Source organism: Nuphar pumila, chromosome 9, assembly GCF_984573655.1.
Source record: "Nuphar pumila chromosome 9, dmNupPumi1.hap1.1, whole genome shotgun sequence".
NCBI lineage: Eukaryota > Viridiplantae > Streptophyta > Magnoliopsida > Nymphaeales > Nymphaeaceae > Nuphar > Nuphar pumila.
In genome coordinates this window covers 62,367,939-62,387,335 of record NC_143257.1, presented here as the reverse complement: position 1 = coordinate 62,387,335, position 19,397 = coordinate 62,367,939, and positions in this window count along the sequence as shown.

Genomic DNA, 19,397 nt, shown 5'->3' with positions numbered 1-19,397 from the left:
GGATCCCAGACTTCATATCCAATTCCGTTTAGGATTCAGACTTCAGATCCAATTTCATTTAGGATTCAGACTTCGGATCCAACTCCATCTTGGATTCTAGACTTCGAATCCAATCCCATTTAGGATTCTATATTTCGGATTTAACTTCGTCTTGGATCCCAGACTTCAGATCCAATTTCGTTTAGGATTCAAACTTCAGATCCAATTTCATTTAGGATTCAGACTTCAGATTCAAATTCCATCTTGGATTCCAGATTTCAAATTCAGTTCCATTCTCAATTCCAAATTTCAAAACCAACTCCATTTTCAGATCCCATCTAGACTTCTTAAATCCAATTCTATTTCAAATTCCATCTCCACTTCGAAATTCAGATTCAAAATTCAAGTTCAAAAGTCCATTTTTGACATTGAAAACTTCATTTTTTCTATCTTAGCTTTAAATCCCCCTTTCTCTTCATTCTTCTCAATTCAAGATTTATTTTCCCAACTCCGATTATTTCAAAACTTAGAATTTCAAATATCTTTTCAGATCTATCTCAAGTTCTAAGTTAGATTAAACTTTTAAAAGACCATTTCTTTACTCCATTGTCAAAATCATCTCAGAATCATTTGAAAAATCCCAAAATTCCAAAAATACTTTCTCAAAAGAATACATTTCTGCAATTACATTCGCACAAGCATGATTCTTTGTGTATTTAGACTTAGAATAAAATTCTTAGATGATATTTTAGCAAAGCAAAAGGCATGAATTTGATCCTTGGTTCGATTACCCCTGGTAAAGGCGCCAAGAAAGGTCGAACCTCGTACCAACGAGCGAATCCCGTCTCTCCATTTTTTTATAAATTTTCAAAACGGAGGCGAGTAATTTCAAAATATTTTCAAAATTTTGGTCAGATGAGACTTTGCAAAAGAGTTCCTCTCTCTTCTTTCTTTTCTCTTCTCTCTTTTTTTCTATCTTTTATTCCTCCTTAAAAAGGGGAATAGAGGCTAGAAAGGCAAAGAGAAGGAAAAGGGGAATAAGAGGAAAAATTTTGCGATGATCAGAGAAGTGGCGATCGTGATGGGACTCATCTTCGTTTGGTCGGATCTATGCCCTTGCTTTGCTTTAATATTGTCTAAAGTCTTTATTCTTTAAATGTCAACTTCATTTTTCATGCAAACCTTAGGAGCCTAGACTGTGTCCTAGCTGACATAATGCATATAGGATTTAGGTATGGTTTGGTAGGACCATATTGAGGAGATTATTCCATGCTCACTTAGACTTAGGTCTGAAATACAACTCTCCTCAATTCTAGGGATTGAATATAAACAATGTATGCAAGTGTATGCTTCTCTTTATTTAAATTTTATCTCTTTAGGACTTGCATTAGAGCCATCTGATTTCTTGCATGTTGAACATGTTTTTGAAAATACCCCTACCTATATTGTCCTAGTCTTCACGTTGGCTGACTCACTGAACCATAGTTCGGGAGAGAGCCTCACAACTGGACCACTTATTTGGGTTAGCGCCGCCCTACCATGTACCTAAGGGCCATAGTCAGGGGTATATCGGTAAGTGCTCAAGGATGTTGGGAAGCCATCACCTTAGAACCGGAGAAATATTTTATATGCCACGTACTTCGAGCTTCGGCTTGGGTATATGGCATACCCTGATTGGAATCAGATGATCTGAACCATAGAGTTAGGATTAAAGTCCTATAAGCCATTTCAAATATTGCATTTAGAGTCAGCCTTTAGGGAGTGCTGTGTGCACATCCTTGTTTATGCAGCTGTGATTATGCGATGTTTCCTTGAATTCTCCTATATATATATATCAGACATTTTCCAAACCCTAGGTATATTATTCAAATTTTCTCTTTTTTTAAAAAAACCCAGGCATATATTTCCTATATTCTTTTCTCTTTTATATCAAATTTTCTTCAACAAACCCTGGAAAATTCTTTTAAAATTTCCTCAATCTTTCAAAAATTTTCAGGTTTGTATCTATTCTTCAAGAGTCTATCCATAAGTCCTGCATTCTATCTGATTCTCTTCATTCTTCTTTGCCCCAGTATTATTCCAATGGCGTCGAATTCCCTAAATAGTGTCTTTCTCAGATATCATGTCTTCTATCAGATAAAGGATGGACTCCCAGATCATCAGGCTATCCAGACTCATTCCTTCTTTCCTCGGTGGTATTATTCTTGGTTTGCCACCTTCTCGCGTATGTTCCCAGACCACTTGGATGACTATGGATTGGAGATGGCATCGGCAGTAGGCAAGCAAACCATCAACGAAAGTTTAATTCAGGCTATGGCAGAACGGTGGAATCCACGTACCTGCACATTTTGGTTTCCATGGGGAGAGATCACTCTACTAATGGACGAGTTCAATGATATCATGGGATTGCCCGAACCAGCTGGTCAGCCAGATGATCCTGTCGAGCAACAATTCTTAATCAACATCAAAGGGGTAGATGTTCGAGAAGCTTTAGCCAGAGCAACAGGGAGCAGATCTTGCCTCTCACTAAGATCAGCGGAAGTCAGTTCATCGACCTGTTTGGACTCTATTGCAAGTACGGATCTTACGAAGAGGTTGACACCTTGTCTCGAGCAGCGAAAGACAGAATTCAACATGCCATGATCCTATGCATAGTGGGATTAGCTTTCTTCTAAGATGGTCAAAATTTTATCGATGTCAGAGTTGTCCAACTCTTTCGAAGATGGGGAAGCAAGCAGACCCGTCAGCTTTCAGTTTCCATGGCAGCCTTAGCCTTTCTCTACCGAGGCTTGGCTCATTTTGCTCTTTGAGAGACCATTCTGGTAGAAGGATGTACCTATGCCCTACAATCATGGTTCCTACGACATGTGCTATCAAATGCCAGTTCCTTCAGGTTCAATAGTAAGAAGCTGAAGTCTGTCATTCAGTATCGAGCTTTGATCAAGAGTCTGCATCAAGAGGAGATCGTTTGGGATTACTTCGACAGGCGAGAATCAGTTCCTCACTACACTTATGCTCGTAGCAAACGCTATAGATTGCTTGGCCCCTTCTTTTGTGTCGATTATCAGCCAGAGAGGTGTCTCAGACAATTCTCGCAGCGGCAGGTTCGTGCCAACATTCGCTTCCCGATGGATAATATGCCGGAATTCAATTTGCAGTCAGATCAGTGGTCTGGGGTATACCATGTAACCAAATATACTTGGGATTCCTTCATTTCTATATATGTATTTCCTGGATCAAATATATCTACTGAATATCAAGAATGGTGGCAAACTATCTGTCCACCTTCTCTTTATCTCTGAATCTATTATCAATAAAATTTACTTTTTTCTCTACTGAAAAGCTGTTTGGGCCAAATTTTACTCTTTTGTTTTATAGCATAAATGGTCACGATTTTGGTGACGACCTCATCCCTGGTAATGGGACATTCCTCGTATTATTCTTCAAAGTTTTTTATCATGGTTGATGACCTCGCCTAGGTAACAAGGAATATTTTTTCTATTATCATGAAAATGGTAACACAATTATCACAAGTCTTGTGATGACCCGATCCCGGGTAATGGGATAACCTTTAAAATTGTCTACCAAACCCTCTATTTCTGCTTTTCTTGAAAATTTTTCAAAAGAGCTTCTTCCACACTCTAACCATTCCCTTATTCTATAGGAAAACTTTGGCATCTCGAAATGGTTCAAACAAGAACTTGCAAGCAAACCGTTCAGCAGCACAGTGACAGCAAGATAGAGGAAGTGAACTCTCCCAGATTGTCCAGTGGACATGTCCCAGAAGGGGAAGATGATGTTGATCCTGCCATGTACAAGATATTTCAGAAGATGATGTCAAAGATAATGTCTTTGCAGGCTGGTGCTGGTCCGAAGAAAGCATCATCTAAAAGAAAAATCAAGAGAAAATCCATGAAAAATCATGTCAAGATCAGTAAGCAGAAAGTCTAGCATGACAACACCTCTGAGGATACAGAGTCAGCAGAAGAGAATTCTGAAGAAGAAGAGCAGCTGACGTATATCCCAAAGCATCTGCGATAGTGTAAGAGGGTGGCTGAAGAGCTTGTATCGGTGAACAAACCTAAATATGGGCCCCCCACAGAAGACTCAATCCAAGCATTGACTAAGATAGTCAAGGATCTACAAATTCGAGATAAAAGAAAGAAAGTATATACCAGGCAAGACTTCTACCTCAGTTTAGATGGAGACAGCAGCTTGGAGAACCTCCCCAAGAAATTCATTAAGTTTGATGGATCCGGCGATCCCAAGGCCCATCTTGCAATGTTTTTCGCAGAATATGCCAGATTCAGTGAAGATAATCGTGCCCTCTTCCTGTGCTTCCCCTGCAGTTTGGAAGGCATAGCTGCTAAGTGGTATGTAGAGCATGTCAACCCCATCGAGTTGCGAGATTTCGACAAAGTTGTTAATATGTTCATTGAGCGATTTCTGTTCAACACAGAAACTCTACCCACACTCAATCATCTATACAACCTCAAGCAGAAAAATAATGATAAGGCCAGAGATTTCATCCGCAAATGGAGAAGTATTTGCAACAAAATGAGGAATCCTATCTCAGAGAAACATTCCCTCTAAATTATCCTCAACAACTTCTCTCAGCCTTTGAGAAGCCTTATTTCCGCATATCCATCCAAGTCATTCATCGAACTGACAAAACGAGTAGAATGACTCGAAATGGGAATGGGAAATAGAGTATATGAGGGAATTACTCTGGTCAAGAATGCCCAGGATCAAAAGAAAAAGGCACATTTTACTTACTCAGCCGATACCCCAGGCAATAATCATGGCAGTAGAAGCAAGAACGGTAACAACAGTGGCACAAAATCTGATCAGGACAAAGGAAGGAAAAGAAAATTCTTTAAGAACAATGACAAGCCTCTTTCGAACAGTCCCCAACAAAAAGGGGATCTTCAGGAAAAACCCAAACATATCAATTAGAATAGGGATCGCAAATTTACTCCTTTGGATCAGCCTCTGGAAAAAGTCCTGGAATACCTATTGTCCCAAGGAATGGTTAAACTTCCCAAAATCGCAGATCCTCTAGTGATCATGGGAAGGTTCAAAGAGCAATTTTGCAAATTCCATAGGGCAATGGGGCATGATACAGAGTACTGTTTCATCCTCAAGCATTTGATACAAGACTGCATAGATAAGAATATCCTCATAGAAGATTAGAGGAAGGAAAAATGAAAATCCTATTAGCTCCATTCCTGAATCATTCTGCAACAACCATCTCAAAATGCTCCTTTCTTCCACAAAACCATATATGCCCGTGCTCTAGTGAGGGTATAAGTCTCCAGCATCATGTCATGGTTCTGCATTGGGACCAGCCTACACCCAAGAAAATGAACATCATCTCAATCCGGAGTCAGATGAACTCATCAGCTGAGAACAAAAGGGTCCCAGGTTTCCCCAAGAAGTTCATTAAAAAGCAAGTCCCTGCAGAAGAATCAGAAACCTCTAAAGCAGCTGAAGAGCGAGCCAATCTGTTGCAGAAGCCAGTCACGACACTCTCCAATGTTTCAATCCTGGAACTGACTCATGATTCCCCAAAGCATCAAGAAATGCTAAATGATCTGTTGAGAAAGATCAAGGTGAAGCCAGGCACTACTCCGGAGGATATGACACAGATTGTGAATCAGACAATGACCAATGCACCTATCACCTTTTCAGATAAGGATCTGCCAAAGCCTCATTCTTTTCATAACAATGCGTTATACATCGTTGTAAGGACCAGGGGCATGATTGTCCCACATGTACTCGATGATGGAGGCAGTAGCCTTAATATCTGCCCAAAGATGACAGCAAAAGCCTTGGGATTGAAAGAAGAAAAATATGTGCCTGATCCGATTACAATCTACGACTTCGATAACCACAGGCAGACTACAAAGGGAAAAATCTTTTTAGAAATTTTCATCAACTACTCAGTACATACCATTTTGTTCCATGTCATCAATGTAACGCCCACCTACAATCTTTTGTTGGGACGAACATGGATCCACAATGCCAATGTTGTTCCGTCAACCCTCCACCAATGCATAAAATGGTCCAAGGGAGGGATGATCACCACCATTTTGGGAGAAGATCACGAAGAGAGGCTACCACAGCCTATGATCCCCTGCCCGATGTTTACAGCTGACATCCACAACATCCGAGAAAGTGATGAAATCAACCTCAACGAAAGTTTAGAGATGTTGAAACTGAAGGATGTTCAAGAAGAAGAAAATGCTGCAGCCATGGTCCAATGGCAAGGACCTCATTTCTTCAAGCTAGGAGGACGTATCAACTACACTTCCTTCAAAGATCATCCCTTATTTCCTCAGTTTTCCAAGGCCAAAAGGGGATTTGATCTCCTGATAAAGCACAGGTACCAGCCATTCCGAGGCATGGGAAAGAATGAAGATGGTATAGTGGAGCCAATAATTCCTACTCGACATTCAGCAAGTTCAGGGTTGGGGTTCACCGGCCAAGCCTCCAGCGAAGGCACCATATTTATCAAGAGAACCAAATGAAGAGGATAATGCCTTAGTTTTCCTGCTTTTTGTTCTTGTTTTTAGTCCGTCTTGTAGGGATGACACAGTCCCAGTCTTTTGTGTCCTCTGTCAGTCTTGTAAATATTTAGTCGTCGTTCTCGACTTTATCAAAATCAATGAAAACTTGATCTTCTCTTCATATTTGAGTTTTTATCATTCTGGATTATATTTTGTCTATGCCATCATTCCTTGCTTTTGTACAAAAAGTTCATTTTGGGCTTGTACTTTCTCTTAAAAACCTTCTTGGCATTTTCAGGATCGTCAAAACATGGCTCCTAAATAGATAAAAAGGTTCATTATCAATCCCAAATTCTCCCTAAATAATTCAAAGCTGGCAAGAATTCATAAGATAAAGGCAAGAGCAGGGGTCAGCAAGGCAACAGAGTAGACCAAAGAGCTAGCAGAATTCGATTCAACTATTCAAGAATTGCTAGAATTTGCTTATATCCAAAAGCAGGATGAACCATCGTCTTTGGTTCAAGATTCAACTGAAGATATCAACATTGGATCAGAAGATGATCCAAAAATCCTTAAAATCGGTTTGGGCCTAAATGCAGATGAGAAAGCAAGACTCATCGAGTTTCTTAAGCAGCATCAAGAAGTATTTGCCTGGACTTATGAGGATATGCCCGGATTGAATCCCAAGCTAGTTGAGCATCGACTTAAGTTGAAACCAGATTTCCAGACCAATCAAGCAAAAACTGAGGAAGTTAGACCCTCGAGTTGAGCAGCAAGTTAAGAAAGGGCTTGAAGATTTGTTAAAAGCAGGTTTCATCCGAGCCATTGATTATCCAGATTGGTTGGCAAATATCATAGCAGTTCCTAAAAAGAACGACAAAGTTCGAATTTGCATTGATCTCAGGGATCTCAATAAGGCTACCCCGAAGGATGATTATCCACTTCCCAATATTGATCTTCTGATCGATAGCACGACGGGCCATGCCATATTTTCTTTTATGGATGGATATTCAGGATACAATCAGATCAAGCTGGTTGTTCGTGATCAGTCAAAAACTTCCTTTACCACGTCGTGGGGAACCTTCTGCTATACAGTCATGTCGTTTGGGCTCAAGAATGCCGGGGCAACCTATCAGAGGGCAATGGCCGTTATTTTTCATTATCAGATGCACAAGAACATGGATGTCTATGTGGATGACATCTTAGTCAAATCTAAAGAAGAGGAAGATCTCGATGCTCTTGGTCAAGTCTTTGAGAGACTCATCCTCTACAAGTTGAGACTTAATCCTTATAAATTTGTTTTCGGAGTAGAGTCCGACAAATTGCTCGGCTTCATAATCAGCAAAAGAGGAAAAGAGGTGGATTCGGCTAAGGCAAAAGCAATTATTGATATGCCACCCCCAACTAATCTTAAAGAGTTGTGAAGCGTTCAGGGGCACATTCATTCTATTCGTAGGTTCATCTCTAATTTGGCCATGAGATGTGAACCTTTCAATCATTTGCTAAGAAAATGAGTAAAATTTGAATGGAGATCGAAGTGTTAACTCTCATTTGAGCGCATCAAGCTGTATCTCCTTAACCCACCAGTTCTGAAGCCACCAAAATTGAGGAAGCCTCTCCTACTATTTATCTCCATCAATCAGAATGCCTGTGGTGGATTCCTTGCATAGTATGAAGAGGGCAGTTTGATAGAGCACGCCATCTACTATGTGAGCAAAACTTTTATTGATTATGAAAAGAAGTATTCTCAAATGGAAAAGACTTGTCTAGCTCTGGTTTGGATGTGCCAGAAATTAAGACATTACTTGTTGGCATCTGAGGTCAAATTTTTGTCAAAGCTTAATCCTCTCAAATACATTCTTGAACAACCATTTCTCACCGGACGGATTATAAAATGGAAGGTCCTTCTAATACAATATGACTTAGAGTATGTTTCTCAAAAGTCAATTAAAGGCCAAGCTATCGCAGATCAGTTGGCAGATTTTTCCCTAACAGAAGAAATAAAAGCAGAGGATGATTTTCCTAATGAGCACATCTACAATGTCCAACAATCTCCAGTTTGGAACCTATTTTTCGATGACTCTAAAAATATGTCTGGCATAGGGATTGGAGTCATGTTGATCACTCCAGAAAAAGAAATGATCCCTTATTCTCTCAAGCTTGGTTTCCAGTGTACTCATAACATGGCCGAGTATGAAGCTCTAATACAAGGCCTCAAAGTTTTGTAAAGTTTCAATGTCAAAAGAGTGCATGCCTTTGGCGATTCGTTGCTTGTCGTCAGTCAAGTTAATACTGAGTGGCAGGTGAAAGATTTAAAGTTGATCCCCTATCAGAAGATCGTCCTAGCTCTGGTGGACAACTTTGAAGAATTTCAGCTCAATCACATCAGGAGGGAACATAATCAAATACCCGATGGCTTAGCCAACCTATGTTTCATTTTGTCCTTTAAAGATAGTGAATCATGTCATTCTTTCGAAGTTGGTAGGCTTGAGCAACCTGCTTTCATTTCAACCATGCTAGTAAAGTAGGTCAATCATAAAGAGAAGCCTTGGTATCAAGATATCAAAAATTTTATTGAGACCGGTGAATTTCTACCAGAAATGTCACAAAGGTAGCAACATGCAATTCAGCGCATGTCCGCCCGTTATTTCATCCTTGCCAATATTCTCTACAGTCGTGGGTTCAGTTCTGAGTATGCTAGATGCTTAGACAAAGAGGAAGCTATGGAAATTATCCGAGAGGCACATGAAGGGATTTGTGGTGGCCATGTTGTCTATCAAACTCTCGTCAAACAGATCATTTGAGCACGGTATTACTGGAAAATCATGCAACAGGACTGTCATCGGTTTGTGAAAAAGTGCATCAAGTGCCAAATGCACACACCTTCCGTCCATGCACCAGCCACATATCTACAATCAGTTGTTTCTCCTTGATCATTTTCTATGTGGGCTTTCGACGTCGTAGGCCTAATTACTCCTTCCGCTTCCAATGGCCACAAGTATTTCCTAGCCGCTACAGAGTATTTCACCAAATGGGTTGAAGTTGTTACTTTGTGCACAGTAGAAGGCCGACATGTGGTTTCTTTCATTCATAAGAACATTCTTTACCGCTTCGGCATACCACATGACATTATTTCAGACAATGGAAACTATTTCAAAAATGAGAGGATGAGAACCTTTTATTCCAAATTCAAAATTTGCCATCACTTCTCAACTCCCTACTATCCTCAAGGGAACGGTCAGGCAGAGTCCGCCAATAAGATTTTGATTCGCATTTTGGAAAGGACTGTGAAAACAGGTCATGATTGGCATGAGAAAATTCATGATGCACTTTGGGCATACCGAACCACCATTCAGACTCCGACCAATGCCACTCCTTTGGAACTTGTTTATGGGACTGAGGTAGTTTTACCTCTCCATGTCCAGAATCCTGCCCTCAAATTTTCCTTGCTCATAGAATTGTCGCTCGATCAATATCAGTAGTAGAGATTGGTGTAGCTTGATCTGCTAGATGAAAGGAGGCTCAAGGCGGCTAAACATGCCCAATCTTATCGGTAGAGAATCTTTCGGCAGTATGCTAAGTCAGTCATTGAAAGAAGATTTTGAGTTAATGATTTGGTACTCAGATCAACAGTTCATATCAAGCATCGCCCGCAGGGCAAGTGGACACCTAATTGGGAGGGTCCCTACATGGTCAAGGAAGTGCTCCCTCGCAATGCATATCGTTTGATCAATGCAGATGGGGTAGAATTGTCAGATCCTATCAATGCTCTACATTTGAAGAAATTTTACACCTAAAAAGTGTCCATGTTACCATTTGTATCCTTCCAAGAGCTCTTTCAATAAAAATGATCTTTATTATCCTCACATTCTTCGCCATCATACTGGGGCATTATTTTTTTTTTATATATTCTTACTTCAAAGTTTCCATATGCAGGCAAGACTAAATCATTCTATAATTAATTATCTTTAAATTTCTTCTTTACCCATTCAGGATAAGGGAATAATCCTAAAAGTGGCCCACATACAGTTAACCATGAGGGTCTCATGAATCCAGAATTTTTTTTATCAAAAATCTCTACTTTCTAAATTCAGTTTAAAAATCGAAATCATTTGCAAAACCCAGTCCTCGCGCTGGGTATTCCTCAGAATTTTCAATCATATACCGAGCTCATTTGCAAAACCCAGTCCTCACACTGGGAACTTTCAAAATTCAATCTTCTGATTTAAGTTTGTTTTTTCTAAAATTCTAGTTCTGACTTGAACTCCCAAACTTGACTTATTTCAAAAGATTCAACTCTCATTGGTCATATATTTCAAAAGATCCAACACTCGTTGGTCATGTATTTCAAAAGATCCAGCTTTTCCTGATCATGTAATCCAAAAGACCCAGCTCTCGCTGGTCATGTATTCCAAAAGACCCAACTCTCGCTGGCCATGTATTTCAAAGAATCCAGCTCTCGCTGGCCATGTATTTCAAAAGGTTTCAGCCTACGTTGGTCGAACTCCCAAATCAATTGTTTACTTCACAATCAAACCTTCGTGTTTCAATTTCTCAATTCTATCATTTCCTAACCTCTAGGTTGCAATATTCTCAAGATTTTATCATTTTCTCAACCCTCGGGTTATAATCTCCCAAATTCAATCATTTTTGAAATGTCAGATTATAACCTTTCATATCAAAAATTCAGTGTTTTCACTGGTCGGGATTTCAAAATCCAGTTTCTCACAACTGGTCATGATTATCAAAAATCCAATTTCTCATAACTGGTCGGGATTTCAAATCCAGTATTTTTCACTGGTCGGGATTTTTAAAATCCAGTTTCTCATAACTGGTTGGGATTATCAAAATCCAGTATTTTTTACTGGTTGGCATTATCAAAATTCAGTTTCTTATAACTGGTCGGGATTTCAAAATCCAATTTCTCATAACTGGTCGAGATTTCAAATCCAGTGTTTCTCATAACTGGTCGGGATTTCAAATCCAGTATTTTTCACTGGTCGGGATTATCAAAATCCAGTTTCTTATAACTGGTCGGGATTTCAAATCCAGTATTTTTCACTGGTCGGGATTATCAAAAATCTAGTTTCTCATAACTGGTCGGGATTTCAAATCTAGTATTTTCCACTGGTCGGGATTATCAAAATCTAGTGTTTTCACTGGTCGGGATTATAAAAAATCCAGTGTTTTCACTGGTCAGGATTATCAAAATCCAGTGTTTTCACTGGTCGGGATTTCAAAATCTAGTTTCTCATAACTAGTCGGGATTTCAAAATCCAGTTTCTTATAACTGGTCGGGATTTCCAAAATCTAGTGTCTTTCACCAGTCAAGTTTTCTAAAGTCTGATTTTTACATCGTTCCTCTAAATTTTAGATAAAGGTCTCATCAAAATATATATTGAGTAGTTGTTTCACAAAGGATTCTTGAACATTTTGCCAATCTACTGAAACAACCTTTGATTCCAATATTTTATGGCACAAAGAAATCACCTCAGATTGCCTCTAGTATTCCTTCCAAAATGAGGAAACTCTTTGTGAAAAAGGATAAAATTCAAATCTTTTTCTTGTTGATCAACCAAAAGGATGTAAGAAATATCCTTGGTATGATTAGCGAAAGAAATATTTAATGATGTTGAAAAGCCAGAAGTGAATCGATATTGATCATAGCTATGGCGCATGTTTAAAGATGATTTTCTGACAATCAGGCAGTGGAAATATCCTGAGCGATAAAAAGAATCCACTCAGTCCATATCTCCTCATTCATTTAAGCTGTAATCAAATATCCGCAAAAAGGATCTCTCAATTATCGTCAAGTTGAAGACGAATATGCGAGTTAGACCCCCGGGGACAAAGAAGATTCAGATCATCTCTGAGATGGAGTTTGTGATGGATCCTTTCAAGGAACGTTTAGATCACCGTCGAGATGAAGGGGACTGCGTTGAACCTCCCGACAAACCCTAAAAGATATTTGATTTCTGCTATCATCTAGAGATCTTTGACCAAAGAGCCAATATCATCAATATAATTCCTGAGATAAAAGAAGGATCGGAGCATCTCCAAGATGAAGGAGTTTGTGACGTACCCTTCCCCGAAGATAAAGAGAAAAGTCAGGACATCTCCAAAATTAAGGATAATGTAATAAACTCCTCGCCAAAAATCTAAGAAAGCTCAATGTCTCAAAAAGAGTGCCAGAAAGATCATTAAGGGAAAAGTCCCAGGACATCAAACTGCCAAAATTGCCAGAAATCATCTTTTCTTATGCGAAATCCTTTCATCAATATCTTTTCACTGCTTACTTTTATGAAATTAAGAACATTTCTTCTTTATTCATACCAAGGAGATGGATCCTTGAAGAAACCCAACAACATAAAAATTTGAATCTGACTCTGGAATCCGAGAAGTTAACCTCATTTTGGAGGAAATACTCTAGGTGAAAAGAGGGAATATCTTTCGCACACACGTGCACATTCTCAAGCATTTGAATCAACTACAAATTTTATCTTATTGGCAAAATTTTCTGGTTATAAAAAAGGGTTATAAATATTCAATATTTATTTTGATGCAACCTAGCGTTGTTTACATTTTTTAAAAGAGTTGTCTCATTCAAGCGAGGTATCTCTTCTAGTCTCATCACTGTTTCTTCATTCGAGGATTCCGTACGGTCCTATCCGCTCAGGTTAAGTGTCAAACCTGTACTTTCTGTGAGAGATCATTTGCTTTAAAAAGCTTATTTAGCCTCAGCAATGAGGTGCCCAGGAACATCCCTTTTCCAAGCTTTAGGGAACCCCATTCTCTTCCTTTTGCAAACCCCTTTCGCATCTGTTCATTCAAACTCCAAAGGTCCCATCATGGTTTATTCGTTCGAAGATTGCATTTGGTCATCCCCTTCAGGTTAAGGGTTAAGCCTGAACCTCGCTCCACGAGGTGTCTTCTATTCAGGTTTGGGTTAAACCTGAATCTTGTTTCAACGAGGTGTTCTCCCAGTCCCATCATGGTTTTTCCTCATCAAGGAATCCATGCTTTGTATATCCATTCTGTGAAGGATCATACTTGAGCTTCATATCACAGGGCATCTTTCTCATAAATGTCCCATCAAGGTCCTCATATATTTTATTTCCTCATTTAATTCATCTTGATATATCTTCGTCCCATCCAGGATAAGAGCCAAACCTAAGTCATTCCAAAACTGATCTTGTCTCACTCATGAGATTTGATCAAAATTCTTTTTTCTCATCATTCTGGGATCTTCACCCAAAGTCTCATCACGATTTCTGCATCTTCTGTTATCCAGTTCTATCATTCTTCGATGATTTCGTCTCCCCAAAGCCATTCAGGGTAAGGTATTCTATCATTCTTCGATGATTTCGTCTCCCCAAAGCCATTCAGGGTAAGGTATTAAGCCTGAGAAGCCATATTTTCAAAATAATTCTTCCACACCCAGTTCAGATCTGCTGACTGGGGCATTTTTTAAAATTTGGAGTGTTTTCTTTGCCACTAAGCTCGGCTTTCAACCGGCTTAGTAGCAAAGAGGGGCATTTGTAAGCACCCCAAATTTTTCAAAAATTTGTGAATATTCCCTTTTTGCCTCTGATCCTCATTTTCTGAGTAAATTGAGTCATTTTCACTCAAAACTTCAGTTTATTTCTCAAATTTACTGGAATCCAATCCATTTTCTATATCTGACTCAATTTCGGATCCGGACCTAGTGTTAAAATCCAAATCTGAGCCTCGTTATTCAATTTTCAAAATTAAATTAGCAAAAATACCAAAAATAATTTTTTGAAAGGCTCGGACAGTCGATTCGATGTCTATTTGGATTCGATGCTTCGTATTTCTCGATTCGAGGTCTAAAATACAAATATTTCCTCAAAATCTGGATCCAAACCCATTTTCTAAAGAATTTTTCAAAATTCAAACCTGAATTCTCAAAAAACCCATCTTTTGTAAATATTTCTTTTATTTTTTGCAAAAATAGTTTAAAATCCTTTATTTTCTCATAATTTTAAAAGTTGGTATTTCAAAAAATACAAAAAAAAAGTATAGAGAATGCCAAGAAAAATACAAAAAAAAAAAAATGGTTTTAGAAATCTCCTTTTAAAGCTTCCTTTTGCTTGAAAAACCCATTTTAGAAAAGCTTTTGAAAATAACTGCCACTTTTGAAAAAATTTCAAAAAATAAAAGGACCCCGTCGCAAGCTAAGCAACGGTCTCCTCTCTAAAAACCATCGATGGAGATCGAAGGGCTGGCAACCCTTTGATCATCCTCATCCATCAATCTCCAACTGTCGCCTCCTCTCGATCGTTCTGCCGCCCCTTATATAATGAAGATACCGAGAAGCAAAGAGAGGATCGAGTTTTCTTATCGCCTCTTTCGATCATCTCTCATCTCTACTCCATTTTTCTGATCCTGTTTGGAGTTACTGAAGGAAGACCTTCTCTCCCTCCTTTAGAACCCTGCAAAATCAAGGTAAGAAATCCTTTTTCAACTTTCATCCGTAGACTTCTTTGGAAATTCGATTTTCTCATTTGTCTGCATATAATTTTTCATTTGCATTTTAGATTTGTAGCACTTATTTTTGTTCCCAATTCACATTGGTTTTTGGATTTTCGTTTAGTATCTTTTTTTTTATATTTATGTGTTGATGATTGACGATGCCTTGTAATGGCATCGCCTATTCATCTAGTTTGAACTTCAGTTTTTTTTTATTATTATATAATTTGTTTCATCTATGCATCTATTTTACTTCTTCCCCTTTGTTTGCCTCTGAGTTTCTTTTAATCTTTCCTGCTTTTAACGCCATTAAAGCATCCATGTAATATTTGTTTGCTCATGGCAAATTCAACTTACAGACATGCAATAGCAAGGGAATGATTCTATCATTCCAACATTCTTTTACTTTTGGCAATTTCCTTGATCTTCACAATTCCAAGGTGAGTTCATTTCTTCTTTTTTTTCTGCAGTTTATTCTATGCTCATAATTATATAATGCTATTTCTGTATATCGCTCGTATGGTTTATTCTCTGTTTGGCTTTGTCTCATCCATATTCATCTTGAAAAAAATACATTCATTCATCTGTTTCTATCAATTCATTGCATTAGACAATTTCATTCCTGCATTTCATTTGTTTCATTCCTCTTGTTTCACCATATGACGTCTATTTCCTTTCCATTTCTTTGTTCAAACTTCCATTATATTGCATGAATGTGTTGGTTTGTTGTGGTCTTTTCCATTTTTTTTTTAGAGTAAAACATTCGATCTGATCTAATATCAGATCGGGTTTTACTCTAATATAATCATCAATTAATTTTACACTTTATCTGTTATTTTCATCATGATATTCATCTTTGCGTTTGGATTTCCTCGATGCAAAACCACTCTGTATACCCTTGCCCTGTCCCAATCAGAAGACAAAAGAGAGGCAGAAATACGATGATGCAACAGAGGTTTGTAATCATCTGTAAGAGAGAATAAAATAAAAAAAAATCAGATGCTAGATCTGCTAGTTGTGGAAATATTAGAGACTCAGAAGGAAACCAGTTTGCTGAATTTTAGCAAGTCCTGAAGCAGAAGGTAATTTCCAGGAGGCGTTTAATCATTTGTCAGAGTCTTTGCACAAAAGGACTACCAATTTTTCTCAAGATTGATATAAAAATGCAATTCTGATAAGAGTGACAGAACTATCTAGAAATAATGGTGATTTAATGTTTTCTGTTGGTGAGAAGCAAAAGATGTTGGTAAACAGCCGTGTGATTGGGAACATATCAAATTCCCTTGTTCTTTCACCTGTGCCTGATGATACTCGTGTGTTATTAACAGAAATTGCAAAAGGCGTGCATGAACAAAATGTTAACACATGGTCCCATGTCTGAGAATGGAATTTCAATGTTGAGCTCGCTACTGTAAGGGAAATGGGCATCATTGATCCTTGTTTAATTCTCTGATTAGGCATTTTTTTCTCTTTTCTTTCTTTTTCCTTATCACATAGCATCTAAATACCCTTTTTACTTTTACAATTTAGCTCATGCATTGTGTGTCATTCACCCTTGCCTACACATTAGCCTTCTTAGGTCCTCGTACTAAGATTTGGATGTTCTCTGCATTTTTTTTTCTTTTTTCTTTCTTTTCTTTTTCCTTCCCCCTGTAGCTTACCCTTACATTTCGTTCCAGATGTTATTTACATCCTTCTTGATCAGTTACTACAATAGGTCCACCTAGATTCACTATAGCATTTGCATCGGCCGTTTGACAATCGGTTAAGCCCAATGATCGATTTAGTTTCCATTAAATATTTTCATGCATCCATATGGCTAACTTCCTTCACATGTTATGACAATTGATTCCTTTCCTGTTAGGTCAGATAGTATGTTATATTAGGTTGTTTTTTTTTTCTTTCTTTCTTTCCTTTTATCTTTATTGTTTAGAGCTTATTATTTCATTAGTTATTTCTGCATTCATGTACGTTTCCTGTAATTACTTCATAGAATATATGCTATTATATTTTCTGCATCCATTGGTTGTTCCATTGTAAGTTGCTCATAATGTATCTTCAATTCCTTCACATCCCATCTCCAGCCTTCATTACCCCTGCATTTGTATCCTTCAGCTCACCTGTGCATTACTTGCACCTGCTGAATCCCCCTTCACAGCACCACTAGCATCAACCCTCTCACAATCACTCCAGCATATCACCCATTCCACCGTGCACCTAATACTCACAACACTTTTACACCCCCATTTCCTATGTTGCACAACACTCTCATCCACTTATCTACAACACAGCCATACTCAAACCTTCCACATGCCTTCACTCCCTTCAGCACTCCTCTACCTGCTGCTACACAAAAAAAAATTCACACTGTCACCAATCCCTCTTCTCCTATTACCCCTGTATTGCACCATCCCCATTTTACAGCAGCCTTGCTGCTAACATTTTGCAGGAAATCATCTCCTGTCACCCACCTCCTTTTTCTGTCTCACAGCATTACCCTCTCACCTGCAAAATGCTATCTCACAGCATTACCCTACACCTACACAACATGTTTTTTGCGACTACCTTCTCTTACACCACTTACACCACTACATCTTCATCACTACTTCCCACCAGCAAACACTCCCAACACATCTACCATTCCCTTGTACATATCTTGTGTGCATTACCACCCTTTTTAGGCTTTTGCAGCATCACTACCATTCCATAGGCACCCTCTCTCATTCTTACTATCAATCTTCCATCTCATTCTCATTAGCAAATCTAACACCCCATCACAACATTTGTTACAGGCGCTGATCACCTATCTGCTACTGTTCCTCATCTTCTAGCATCGTTATTGTATCACATGGAATTTCTGAATAAGTAATATATCCCTGCAACCTGTGATGGTAATTGTATGGGTTTTGGTTTATCGATCAGATGCATTTCCTAGGTTTGTGACTGACCTGTTCCAACCCTTAAGTAAGCAACCTTCATCAAAAGTCTGAACCTTTACCTACTCATGTAAGGTCCATGATTTATTTTGTGGTGATATTACGCAAATTGTGTTGAGATCGAGATTTTTTGTTGAAATTGGCAATTTTCGTATTTAAGACTACATAGAGATACGGGTCAAATCGCATAATTTTTCATAAAAAGGCGATTGAGGGAAATCTATAGCGAATTAACCTTAAAAATTTTTAAGGCAAGTTTATAATACGTATATTGTGATTGACCCCAAATTTGAGCTCTGAACGATGCAAAAACCTCGTCAGTGCATGTGATTTATGGGAGATCACTTACAAATTTACCGAGGGCCTAAACGAGACTCATTTCGTTTGTAACAGAGATTTCTTCATTTGGGTAGCTTAAAAATGTTATTGATATTAATAATATAAGATAAAAACAATTATGCATGATGAAAAAATGTTTGAAATCCAATTAAAAATAAAATTGGTATAATAAATAATAGTTCTTTTATTTGTCAAGGTCGACCAAGGCCATGATCGTTCGTTCAGGATGGCCTTGGGATGACCATGGCCATGAAACCAGATGGTCATGTTGACCAGCTGGATGAATGGCAGTCTCGTAAGAGACTCAAAAGCAAATCCTAAGGGAGGGCCACGATTGGCCCTACCCAAATCAATAAAAAAAAATGATAATAATAAGTTTACTAAAGAAGGAAAAGAAGAAGATGACATGGCATAGAGGGGTCGACCACTTGAGCTTGCTCTTGGATGGTGGTGGCTATAAGGGCCAGCTGGTCAAGGGCTGACCAGGTCTGGACAGTGGCATAGTGGTAATATCCCCACTTAGGTTGAGGTGCCAGCCATGGGTTGGCCAACTAGGCGGCAGTCTCAACGTTTGGCTGGAGTGGGCGGTAGCCTAAGGGATCCCCACGTAATTCTATTATACTTTGATGGCTAGTGTGAAGGCCCTTGAAGGGCGTTTTTGAAAAAAATGATAGAACTTTTGAAAGTAGAACATGCATTGGCCGAATGTGGTGGCCACTCAGTAGATTTTCAGAACTTGAAGGGGCGTGTTTGACCCCAGCCACTCATCTATGGCAGCCTCAATCCTAGCCATTGGCTCTCAAGCATGGTAATATAAAAACTTTTAGTAGAGAGAGAGAGAATTCCTTTGGAGTGATGCCTAGGAGCTCCCTCTCATCTCTCTCTCCCATACTCTCTTCTCCTTCCTCTTCCTCCCAGCCGTGGAGTGCATCTCCACCATCAACGTTTGAAGAAAGCCATTGCAGCTATGCTCACCTTCTTCATTCGAGCCCCGAAGGTAAAGGTTCAACACATTTTACGCATCATTTCAGTACATCATGAAACCGAGGAGCCAATGCATCCATGCATGCATGCTCCATCGGCGGATTTAATTGGAATAAGCTCTTCTTTTTCTTTGTTTTGACATTGATTCACCCTTGTTTGC